Here is a 12,448-nt window from a genome sequence, read left to right as displayed (position 1 = left end):
CAACACATAGGAGTTCTGGTTGAAAAGATACAGTATTATCCTATAGATTTATGAGCATCCTGGAGGGACAAAGATTATACAGGAGATGAAAGATTTAGAAACCAGTTCCTTTATTTTGCAGTTTCCTCAGAAAAGAAATCTGAGGTCCAGAGTGACAAAATAACTTAACCATGGGTTGTATAAAATGGTTTAAAAACTGCATATTTCAAAAGTAGGGATGTTTAATTTGAAACAGAGAAAAAAATACTCTTTACATAATTGATAGCTTGAATGTAGAAGAGGGTGTTTGGGATGATGCAGGTCCAGAGTGAAGAACTGGAAACAATGCTTAGACTTAATAGGACAATAGATATTGATCCAGTTTAAGGAAGAACATTTTGAAAAACTCTTCAAAAACTGGACTTGGGAACCTTGCAAAGTAGCATGTTCCAAATTCCTGAAGTTTTCATGCAAAGACTGAATAGCCATCCACCTAGAGTGTTGAAGAAAGTACTTTTACATTGAATGGAAGGTTAGACTAGTTATTTGCATATTGAATCATTTTCGCAGTGCCTTCTAGTTTTGAGGAATACCCAAAGAGGATCTGTTTTAGCCCTAGTATGCAATAAAATCTCACATAGTTGCAATGTTCACATGACGTATTATTTTACCTTCATCATTGTACGTTCAACAATCACTCATTTCTCCCAAGAAGGGTGCAAAAAGAGTCAAACATAAATAGAAATTGATTTCCGCTGTCCATTTTCTTCTCTCTTCCCAAACTTTTATGACCCAAAGGAAAGAAGAAGAGTCCTCAGGAAACTGGTATCTTCTTCCTTCTTCCTGCACCATCATTTTCAGAAGCATCAGTTGCTAAGATTGTTGTAAAAGAAAAGCTTCTGCATTTAGAATTTGATAGGCATCAGTATTCACAGATATGAAATAGAGAAAGTCCATGACAGTTTAATGGAGCTTTAGTAAGAAGTTGCAGTTCTTTACTTTTTCTGAAGTCTAGCAGTTCGTTCTCAATGAGACCATGTAATGGGAAATTGAAATGGAACTATACTCTTTAAACCAGTGTCTTTCCTATGGAGGAAGTTAGCAAAGCTAGGAAAATTGATATCCACAAATATTTTTCTTTTCTACTGGGTAATTTTCACTTGGGAGTCTATAAAACAATCCATGTGCTTCAGGCTTCACATTTAGTATTGAATGCTAAATACATCCAAAGTATTACATTTCCTGGATTTGAAAAGAACACACCTCCAACAAATATAAAGAAGAATTAGTCTTGCTGAACTAATTCAATAGTTCTTCTGTTTTGCTCTGCACTTTGTTTTTTGCAAAATCTTACCAAGTATAAAGTTAACGTCATTCATGTTTTTTATTTACATTAGAGATTATCTAAGGTGGCTTTGTATTTATGTGGGCTTTGTTGTATAGAAGAAATTCTACTTGGTATACAACAAAAGGGTACCATAATCAAATTTAGAGCTGAAATTATGGAATTCTACTGAATGGCTTTCTACACTAAAAGAGAATACACAGGTTTTAAGAATTCTTCTTGCACTTTGTAGATTGGCATAGCAAAGCTATAAAATTTATAAACTCTAGTCATATAAAATGAGCTTTTTGAAAATTGCATGAGAAACTTGAGAATAAAATTGGTTTTAGATTGCTGCTTCCAAAAAGATGGAGTAGATATAATTTTCTCACTAAGTACAACTATAATCCCTGGACATTATATATAAAACAGACATAAGAAGACTGTGAAGAGGGGAAAGAAGAAGTCATATCTGCTAGGGACCACATGACCTAAGGAATGACACAGTGGTGAGTTACTTGAGTTTTCTTTTTGCCTCATATACCCCAGATTGGATATTGGATATAGAGAGGCTAACAACCCAGAAACATCAATGCGTGCAAACAAAAAAAGATCCAAGAAAAGTCTGTTCTCTCTAGCCAGAGAACCAGGAAAAGGGCAGCTTAGCAAGACAGAAAACCTTTAGACAGTAACCTCTCTACTCTAGCTAAACACCACAGAAAAAACTGCAGCCACACCCCCACCTCTACCAGAAAATGCCAAGTGAACAGCCTAGATTTGTGCGCTCACCAGGCTACAACTAGATGCCTCAACCACTCACAGGGTGGTGTCAGAGAAGAAAGAGTGCAGTGCTGGGCATTAAAAATTCCTCTTCCGCCCTTCCCCTGCCATGTCAGTAGAGGACTTTCACCCCAAACCCCACCCCCATCTAAAGGTAATGAGGACCACTTACACCTCCTCATTAAGGTAGTGTTAGAGGAGACCCAGTGGAGATGCTGGAAGCCCAAATCCACCCAAGAGTGAAAAGAATCCCCTCCTCCATTGAGTGTCAATGGAAGTCAAGTGAAAAACCTGGACTTACACCACTTGTAAAGTCTGTCACAAGACAGATGACAGATAGATGATAGATAGATAGATAGATAGATAGATAGATAGATAGATAGATAGACTTATATATCCTAGATAAACCTCTAAAAAAGTTATACAAAGAGATTCAGAAAAAATTGTATAGCTAAATCAAAATGGAATTCTAAAAATTGTTCAAATAAACCACAGGAATGCAGGGGGGGGATAGAAAAAAAAAAACAGAAAGAACAAACAATGCAAAAAATTAAATGACATACATAAGCCATAACATAGCAATAATTGCAATAATTTAAATGGTCTAAATTCATCAATGAAAAAACAGAGATTTGCAAACTAGATTTTTTTAAAATGACCCAAGTCTATGCTGTCTACAAGAAATTAAAATATAGTGATATATGTAGATTGAAATTAAAAGGATAGAAAATGCATAGCATGCAAACATGAATCAAAAGAAAGCAGGAGTGGATATATTAATATCAGATGAATGAATGTTTAACAGAAAGGTTTACCCTCTGTGTATAGCATACATATAATACAAATATATGATAATATATATTTAAACAAAAAGCAATTTGGAGTATTGTTTCATTTTATTATTATATTCTACTCCAATGTAGACTTTGGAACAAAGAAGATTACCAAGGACAAAGAGAGACATTACACATAATAAAAGGGACAATCCACCAAAGAGACATTGAAATCCTAAATGTGTATGCACCAAATAACAAAGCTGCAAAATATGTGAAGTAACAACTGATAAAACTGGAAGGAGAAATAGGCAAATCCAAAATTATAGTTGGAGATTTCATCGCCCCTTTCTCAATAAGTGATAGAGTTATTACACAGAAAAATCATCAATGATATAGAATTCAAAAACACCTTCAATAGTGGGACAGAATAGAGGGCTCAGAAATAAACCCATGCTTATACTGTTGACTGATCTTTGACAAGGGTGACAAGAATACACAACAGAGAAAGGAGAGTCTCTTCAATAAATGTTGTCAGAAAATCTGAATATCCACATGCAAAAGAATGAAATTGGACCCTTATATTACACCAAACACAAAGATAAACTCAAAATCGATTAAAGACTTAAACATAAGACCTGAAATCATAAAACTCCTAGAAGAAAACATAGGGGAAAAACCTCTGGCCATTGGCCTTGGCAATGATTTCTTGGATATGACGTCAAAGCACAGGCAACAAAAACAAAAATAGACAAGTGAGATTAAGTCAAACTAAAAAACTTCTGCACAGCAAAGGAAGTAATCAACAAAATTAAAAGGCAACCTACAGAATGGGAGAAAATATTTGTAAACCATTTATCTGATAAAGAGTTAATATGCAAACTATATAAGAAACTCCTGCAACTCACAATAAATAAATAAGCTGATTTTAAAATGGGCATAGGAACTGAATAGACATTTCTACAGAAAAGATATCCAAACAGCCAAAGAGTATATGTAAAGGTGCTCAACATCACTAATCATCAGGGAAATGGAAATCAAAACCGTATTGAGATATCGCCTCACACCTGTTAGGATGACTATTATCAACAAAATAAACAATAACAAATGTTGGAGAGGATGTGGAGAAAGGGGAACCCTTGTACATTGTTAATGAGAACGTAAATTGGTGCGGCCACTATGGAAAACCATATGGAGATTCCTCAAAAAACTAAAAATAGAACTACAATGCAGCAATCCCAACTCTGGGTATATATCCAAAGAAGATTAAATCACTATCTGGAAGAGGTATCTGCACTCCCATGTTCGTTGCAGCATTATTCACAATATTCAATGCATGGAAGCAACCTAAATGTCCATCAGCAGATGAATGGATAAGGAAAATCTGGCATATACACACAATGGAATATTATTCAGCCTTAAAAAGAGGGAAATCCTGCCATTTGCAACAACATGGATGAACCTGGAGGATGTTATGCTAAGTGAAATAAATCAGACACAGAAGGATAAATACTACATGATAACACTAATATGATGAATCTAAATAGTTAAACTCATGGAGCAGACAGTGACATGGTGGTTGTCAAGGTTTAGGGGAGGGGAAGATGAAGAGGTATTAGGCAAGGTGTAAAAACTTTCAATTAACATAAGATGAATAGGTCCTAGAGATCTACTGCACAGCACAGTGTCTAAAGTCAACAGTATTGTATACTTAAAAATTTGCTAAGAGGGTAGATCTTATGTTAAGTGTTCTAATCACAAAATAATAATAATGGTAGTAGTAATAATAATAAATAAGATCACAGGAGGAAACTTTGGGAGGTGATGGATAGGTTTATGGCATAAATGGGCTAATGGTTTCACAGGTGCGTGATTATCTCCAAACTCATCAAGTTGTATATATTAATTATATACAAGTTTTTGTATGTGCAAGACAAAAAAACACCCTCAATCAATAGAATCTAATAGACGTTTATAAGAACACACAACCAACCAACAGTAGCATGCACATTCTTTTCAAGCACCCATGGAACACATATCAAGATAAACCACATCCTGAACCGTTAAAAAGACCTCAATAAATTGAAAAAATTGCTATCATACAGCATATGTTCCTGACCACAACTGAACCGAAGTAGAAATCAATAACGGAAAGATAAGGGGAAAATCTCTAAATGCTTGGAAGTTACACAATAATCCACAGGTCAAAGAGGAAATCTCAAGGAAAATTAAAAAATACATTAGACTCAGTTTCCACTCTAGCATGTTAGAAGCTTGGAGTTGTCACTTTGTCCTAAAAACAACCAAAAAGCTGAACAAACTGAAAAATCAGTAACTCTTCTTAGGTCTGCCAGACAAATCAGGTATGGAGCAAACCACTGTCTCCAAAATTGGATAGATAGGCAGGCAAACACAGAGAATCACAACTTACTGGAGCAGAAACCTCTGTGGGAATCAGTACTGGGGTAAGAGAACCTAAACTGCAATTGACAAATTGCTGGAGGCTCAGTGTGGACCAGTCTGAGAGTTAAAAACTCCAGGGGGGCCAGTTATAAGGGAGAGCCCACACTTCTGTGAATTTTGCCTCCAGGAGCTCTACCAGGTTCTTACCGTGAATATGGGATAAAAATCCCCTCATGCTTGGCAAGGGCAGGAGAAAAGTAAGTATTTTAAAATACACCAGAGCATTCTGTTCTTCTTAGTAAGGCCTGCACTAAAGAAAAACTGTTTTACCAGAGCTTAATCTGTTGGGGATTTATCAGAGCCTAACCAACCTGGATGAAGGGAAATAACCAACTCCAGCTCCCCCTAGCCATTCTGTCCTACCTAAAGGTGGGGGAGAGGAGAGGACTGAGAAGCACTTGTGAAATTCCCAGGCCAGGTACACAGATTCACTAAAATACTGAGACCTAATCATGGGATTATAGAATGTTTCCCCTATGCCACACTTTACCACCACAAACTGAAGGCCTCTTTACAACAGTTCTCTTTACCCAGTACATCATGTTTGACTTTCAACCAAAAATCACAAAGTATAATAAAAGGAAAAACAAAAACAAAAACACTCCACAGTTTGAAGAGACAGAGCAAGCATCTGAACCAGACTCAAGTATGGCAAGGGTGTTAGAATTAACAGACCAGGAAGTTGAAATGACTATGATTAATATGCTAGGACTCTAATGCAAAGAGTAGACAACATGCAAAAACAGATGGGTAATGAAAGTAGAGAAATAAAAGTTCTAATTAAGAAACAAAAACAAATGTTAGAGCTCAAAAACACTGTTAGATAAATTAATAATGCCTTTGATTGGCTCATTAGTAGACTGGACATGGCTGTGGAAAGAATCTATGAGCTTGGGGATATGTCAATAGAAACTTCCAAAACCAAAAAGCAAAGAGAAAAAAAAAGACAGAAAAAAAAAAAAACAGAACAGAATATCCAAGAACTGTGGGACAACCCCAAAATGCATAACATATGCATAATAGTAATACCAGAAGGAGAAAAAAGAAATAAAGAAAGGAAAAATAGAAATATTTGAAACAATAATGCCTCAGAATTTCCCTCAAATTAATTTTATACATCAAACCACAGATCCAGTAAACTCAGACAACACCAAGCAGGATAAATGCCAAAAGGAAAAAAAACAACAAAATACACCTGAGCGTATCATATTCAAACTGGAGAAAATAGAAAATCAAAGATAAAGAAAAACAATATGTTGAAAGAATCCAAAGGGCAAAAATATCTTACCTACAGAGAAGCAAAGTTAAAAATTATATCTAACTTCTCCTCAGAAACAATGCAATCAAGAAGAGAGTGGAGTGAAATATTTAAAGTGTTGTAAGAAAACAAAACCCACCAACTTAGAATTCTGTATTCTGTGAAATTATTCTTCAAAAGTGAAGGAGAAATAAAAACTTTCTCAGACAAACAAAAATTGAGGGTATTTGTTGCCAGTAAAACTGCCTTGCGAGAAACGTTAAGTTCTTCAGAGAGAAGGCAAATGATATATAGTTCAGAAACTTGGATCTATATAAAGAAAGGAAGAACATTAGAGAATAGTGAAGGTAAAAATACATTGAACTAAATGAAAGTAAAAAAATACAACATACCAAAATTTGTGGGATGCAGCTAAATTAGTTTAGAGAGGAAAATTTATAATACAGTCCTGTGCTGCATAATGATGTTTCGGTCAGTGATGGACCACATGTACGACAGTGGTCCCACAAGATTAGTACCATATAGCCTAGGTGTGTAGTAGGCTAAACCATCTAGGTTTGTGTAAGTACACTCTGTGATGTTCACACAATGACAAAGTCACCTAACAACACATTTGTTGGAATATATCCCCATCATTAAGTGACACATGACAGTACTAAATCATACATTAGCAAAGAGGAAAATCTCAAATCAAAAATTTGAGCTCTCATCTCAAGAAACTAGAAAAAGAGGACTAAAGTAAACACAAAGAAAACTGAAGGAAAGAAATAATAAAGTTATGAGCAAAAATCAATGAAATTGAAAAAAGTACCATTTACATTAACACCCCAAAAATAAAATATTTAGATATAAATCTAACAACATAGGTACAAGATCTATAGGAGGAAGACTACAAAACTCTGATGGAAGAAATGAAAGAAGATTTAAATAAATGGAGAGATTTTCCATGTACCTGGATAGCAAGATTCAATATTTTCAAGATGTCAGTTCTACCCAACTTGATCTATAGATTTAATGCAATCTCATTCAAAATTTCAAGTTATTTTGTGGATATCAATAAACTGATTCTAAAGTTTATATGGAGTGGCAAAAGAAGCAGAATAGCCAATGCAATATCAAAAGAAAAGAATAAAGTCAGAGGACTGACACTACTCGACTTCAAAACTTACTGTAATGCTACACTAATCAAGACAGTGTGGTATTGGTGAAAGAACAGACGAAATAGATCAGTGAAACAAAATAGTGAGCCCAGAAATAGACCCACATAAATATAGTCAACTAATCTTTGACAAAGACACAATGACAATTGAATAGAAAAAGTATAGTCTTTTTGAATGATGCTGGATCAACTGGACATCCAGATGTAAAAAAGTAATCTAGACATAGACCTTACATCCTTCACAAAAATTAACTAAAATAGATCATAGGCCTATGTCAAATGGGAAACTATAAAACTCCTAAAGATGACGTAGGAGAAAATATAGGAGACCTTGGGTTTGGTGTTGGCTTCTTAGATACAACACCAAAAGCATGATCCATAAAAGAAAAAAAATTGATAAGTTGGACTTCGTTAAAATATAAAACTTCTAATCTGCAAAAGACATTCTTAAGAATATGAAAAGGCAAGCCACAAACTGGGAGAAAATCTTTGCAAAACACATATCAGATAAAGGACTGTTATCCAAAATATACAAAGGACTCAACAATAAGTTCTTAAAACTCAGTGATAAGAAAACAAGCAACCTAATTTAAAATGGGTGAAGATCTGAACAGAAACCTCACCAAAGAATATATGCAGATGACAAATAAGCGTATGAAAAGATGCTCAATACCATATGTCGTTAGGGAATTGCAAATTAAAACAACAATGAAATACCACTACACACCTATTAGAATGATCAAAATCCAAAACACTGGCAACACCAAATGCTGGTGAGGAAGTGGAGAAACAGGAACACTTAATCATTGCTGGTGGGAATGCACAATGGTACAGATACTTTGGAAGACGTTTTGGCAGTTTCTTAGAAAACTAAACGTACTCTTAATATATAATCCAGTAGTTGTACTGCTTGGTATTTACCCAAATGAGCTGACAACTTATGTCCACACAAAAACCTGCACACGAATGTTTATAGCAAGTTTTTTCATAGTTGCAAAAAATTAGAAGCAACCAAGATATCCTTCAGTAGATGAATAGATAAACTGTGGTACACCCAGACAATGGAATATTATTCAGTAGTAAAAAGAAATGAGCTATAAAGCCATGAAAAGATATAGAAGAACCTTAAATGCATACTGATGAGTGAAAGAAGCCAATCTGAAAAGGCTCCATACTGTATGATTCAAAGTATATGACATTCTGGAAAAGGCAAAAAACTAGAGAGATAATAAGAAGATTAGTGGTTTCCAGGGACTTGCGGGGAGGGAGAGAGGGATGAACAGGTGAAACACAGGGGGTTTTTAGGGCAATGAAACTACTGTTCTGTATGATACTGTAATGGTGGATACATGCCATTATATATTTGCCAAAACCTATAGAATGTACAACAAAGAGTGAGCCCTAATGTAAACTCTGGACTTTACTTAATAATCTACGAGTATTAGCTCACCAATTATAACACATGCACCACATTAATTTTAGAAAGGTGGTAAAAACAGAGGAAATTGTCTGGAGGGTGAGAGGTATATGGGCAATTCTGTGGTTTTCACGTAATTTTTTTCTATAAACCTAAAACTGGTCAAGAACAAAGTCTATTAAGTTTTTTTTTAATTAATTAATACAGAGAACAGATTGGTAGTTGCCAGAGGTGGGAGGGTGGGAGAAATGAGCGAAGGGGGCCAAAAGGTAAAAAAAAAATAAATCAATTTAAAAAAATAAAAAATAAGTGAGTTCGTTGAAAAGATCAGTAAAATTGACTAACATCTAGCAAGTTGAGCAAAGAAAAAAGAGAAGACACAAATTACTAATATGAGGAATGAACCAGAGGATATCACTACAGACTTTGCAGACATGAAAAGGATAATAAGAGAATACTACAAACAACTCTACATGCACAAATCTGAAAATTTAGATGAAATGGATCAATTCCTCAAAAAGTGCAAACTACCACAACTCACCCAGTATAAAATAGATTACTTGAATAGCCCTATAACCATTAAGGAAATTGAATTCATCATTTAAAAGCTTCCCAGAAAAGAAACCCACAAGTGCCCAAAACCTACAGTTAACATCATGCTTAATGGTGAATAGAGTGTTTTCCCCTAGATCAGGAACAAAAGAAGATGTCCACTCTGACTACCTTCATTCAATATAGTACCAGAAGTTCTAGCCAGAGCAATAATGCAAGAAAAGGAAATAAAAGATAAACATGATTGGCTGTGTAGAAAATCCTAAGAAAACTACAAAACACTCCTACAACTAACAAGTGAATTCAACAAGGTCTCTGGATACAAGATCAACATACAAAAATCAATTGGGTGTCTATATAACTAAAATGAACACATTGAAACTTAAATTAAAGGTATAATACTATTTTCAATCACTCAAAAAATCAAATGTGTAAGTGTAAATCTAACAAAACATGTACAGGACTTGTATACTAAAAACTACAAATCACTGATGGAAGAAATCAAAGAAGTTCTAAACAAATGGAGAGACATTCTATGTTTATGGACTAGAAGTCTCAGCACAGTAAAAATGTAAAGTCCCCCCAAATTGATATACAGGTTTAGCATAATTTTTATAAAAGTCCCAGCAAGATTTTTTGTTGATTTACACAAGATAATTCTATAATGCATATGGAAAGGAAATGCACTAGTACAGCTAAAACAATTCTGGTAAAAAAGAATAAAGTAGAAGAAATCCATTTACCCAATTTCAAGACACATAGTTACAGTAGTCAAGACTGTGTGGTATTGACATGAGGATAGACATATAGATCAGAGGAACAGAAGAGAGAACGCAGAAATAGCCATGCACAAGTATGGCTAACTTAGTTGATTTTTAACACAGGTGCAAAAGCAATTCAACGGAGGAAGTCTTTTCAAGAAATGGTGGTGGAACAATTGGATATGTATAGGAAAACATAAATGAACTTTGACCTAAATCTCATACCTTATACAAAAATGAACTCAAAATGGATCATAGATTTAAATGTAAAAATAAAACTATCAAACTTTTAGAAAATAACTGGGGAAAATCTTCGAGACCTAGGGCTTGGTGAAGAATTCTTAGAAATGGCACTAAAAGCACAATCCATAAAAGAAAAAAGCATTAGCTTGGATTTCATCAAAATTAAAAACTTTTGCGCAGCGAAAGACCAGGACAATGAAAATATAAGCTACAGACTGGGAGAAAATATTTACAAACCAAGTATCTGACAAAGAACTCATATCTGCTACAGAAGAGAAGAAAATATTTGCAAGATCAAATATCTGACAAAAACTCATATCTAGAATATATAAAGAACTCTCAAAACTCAACATTAGACAAAGCAACTTAATTAGAAAGTAGACGAAAGACACAAAGAGACATGTCACTGAAAAGGATATACAGATGGCAAATAAAAGCATGAAAAAATTTTCAACATCACTAACCATTGGGGAAATCAAATTAAGAACTTGATGATCGATCACTACATGCACCAATGAGAACAGCTAAAATTAAAAAAAAAATACAATACCAAATGCTTGCAAGAATGCCAAGAAACTGATCTCTCAATCATTATTGGTAGAGATGTAAAATGGTACAACTCCTCTGGAAACAATTTGGCAGTCTCTTATAAAACTAAACATGCAATTACCATACGATCCAGCAATTGCATTCTTGGGCATTTATCCTAAAGAAATGAAAACTTCTATCTGCACACAAACCTGTACATGACTGTTCATAGAGCTTTATATGTAATAGCCAAAAATTGGAAACAACCCAAGTGTCCTTCAAAGAGTAAAGGTTAAACAAACATTGCAAAGAAAGTGGAAAAAAATTGGTACATAAGTGTCATGGAATACTACTTAGCAACAAAATGGAATGGAACTATTGATACATGCAGCTTGAATAAATCTCCAGAAAATTATGCTGAGTGAAAAAAGCCAATTTCAAAAGTCATATGCTGTATGACTCCATTTATATAACATTCTCGAGATGACCCAATTATAGAGGTGGAAAACAGATTTGTGGTTTCCAGGGGTTGGGGGTGGTGAGAAGGAGAGGAAGAAGAATGGTGTGATAAAGGAACATAGAAGTGTACACAAATATTGTACAGTATCAGTTTCTTGTTTTTGATATTGTGCTATAATTATGTAAAATGTAAATTGGAGGAAATTGAGTGGAGACCCCTCTTTGCAACTTCTTTTGACTCTAAAATTATTTTAATATAAAAAGTTTTAAAAATTGGTTCTAAATCAGATAAAGTGAAATTTTTGAGAATATTTGGAATACCCAGGTAACCGTTATGGATCCAAAGTTAGTAGAAGACACATTTTCACTTAGGAAGAGCAAGATTGGAAATGAGATATGAACTATAGTTATAGCTGTATGCCTGGTCCCTTTAGGAAAAGAGCTAATTTGTGTTTCTTTTCAAAGATTTGGTGGATTATTTTCTCCAGAAAAATAAAAACAAAATGCATTCTGCAATGGACTGCATGTTGCTTTAAAGTCTAAATATTCAGACAAATATCATCTTTCTGCTAATAAGATACTTAAATGTAAAAACATAATTATTTTTATTTTAGCTTATTTGAGTAATAATAAAATTTCATTATTCTAGGTATCTTAATTATTTTTAATCATATTTTATATAGCATCCATTCGTTATTTTAATGGCCATAACTGCTAAGGTTTCTATGTTTACAAAACCTCCTGTTGTATTT

At 34.2% G+C, this 12,448-nt stretch overlaps 1 protein-coding gene across 7 annotated transcripts in view; it reads left to right on the top strand.

Annotated features, from left to right (window-relative positions):
- Positions 1 to 12,448, top strand: part of HDX (highly divergent homeobox) — a 180,598-nt gene that overhangs the window by 100,535 nt on the left and 67,615 nt on the right. The window lies entirely within an intron of this gene.

The sequence above is a fragment of the Diceros bicornis genome, chromosome X (assembly GCF_020826845.1).
Source record: "Diceros bicornis minor isolate mBicDic1 chromosome X, mDicBic1.mat.cur, whole genome shotgun sequence".
Classification (NCBI taxonomy): domain Eukaryota; kingdom Metazoa; phylum Chordata; class Mammalia; order Perissodactyla; family Rhinocerotidae; genus Diceros; species Diceros bicornis.
The sequence above is the reverse complement of the archived record's forward strand: the minus strand, read 5'-3'. Positions and strand labels throughout refer to the sequence as shown.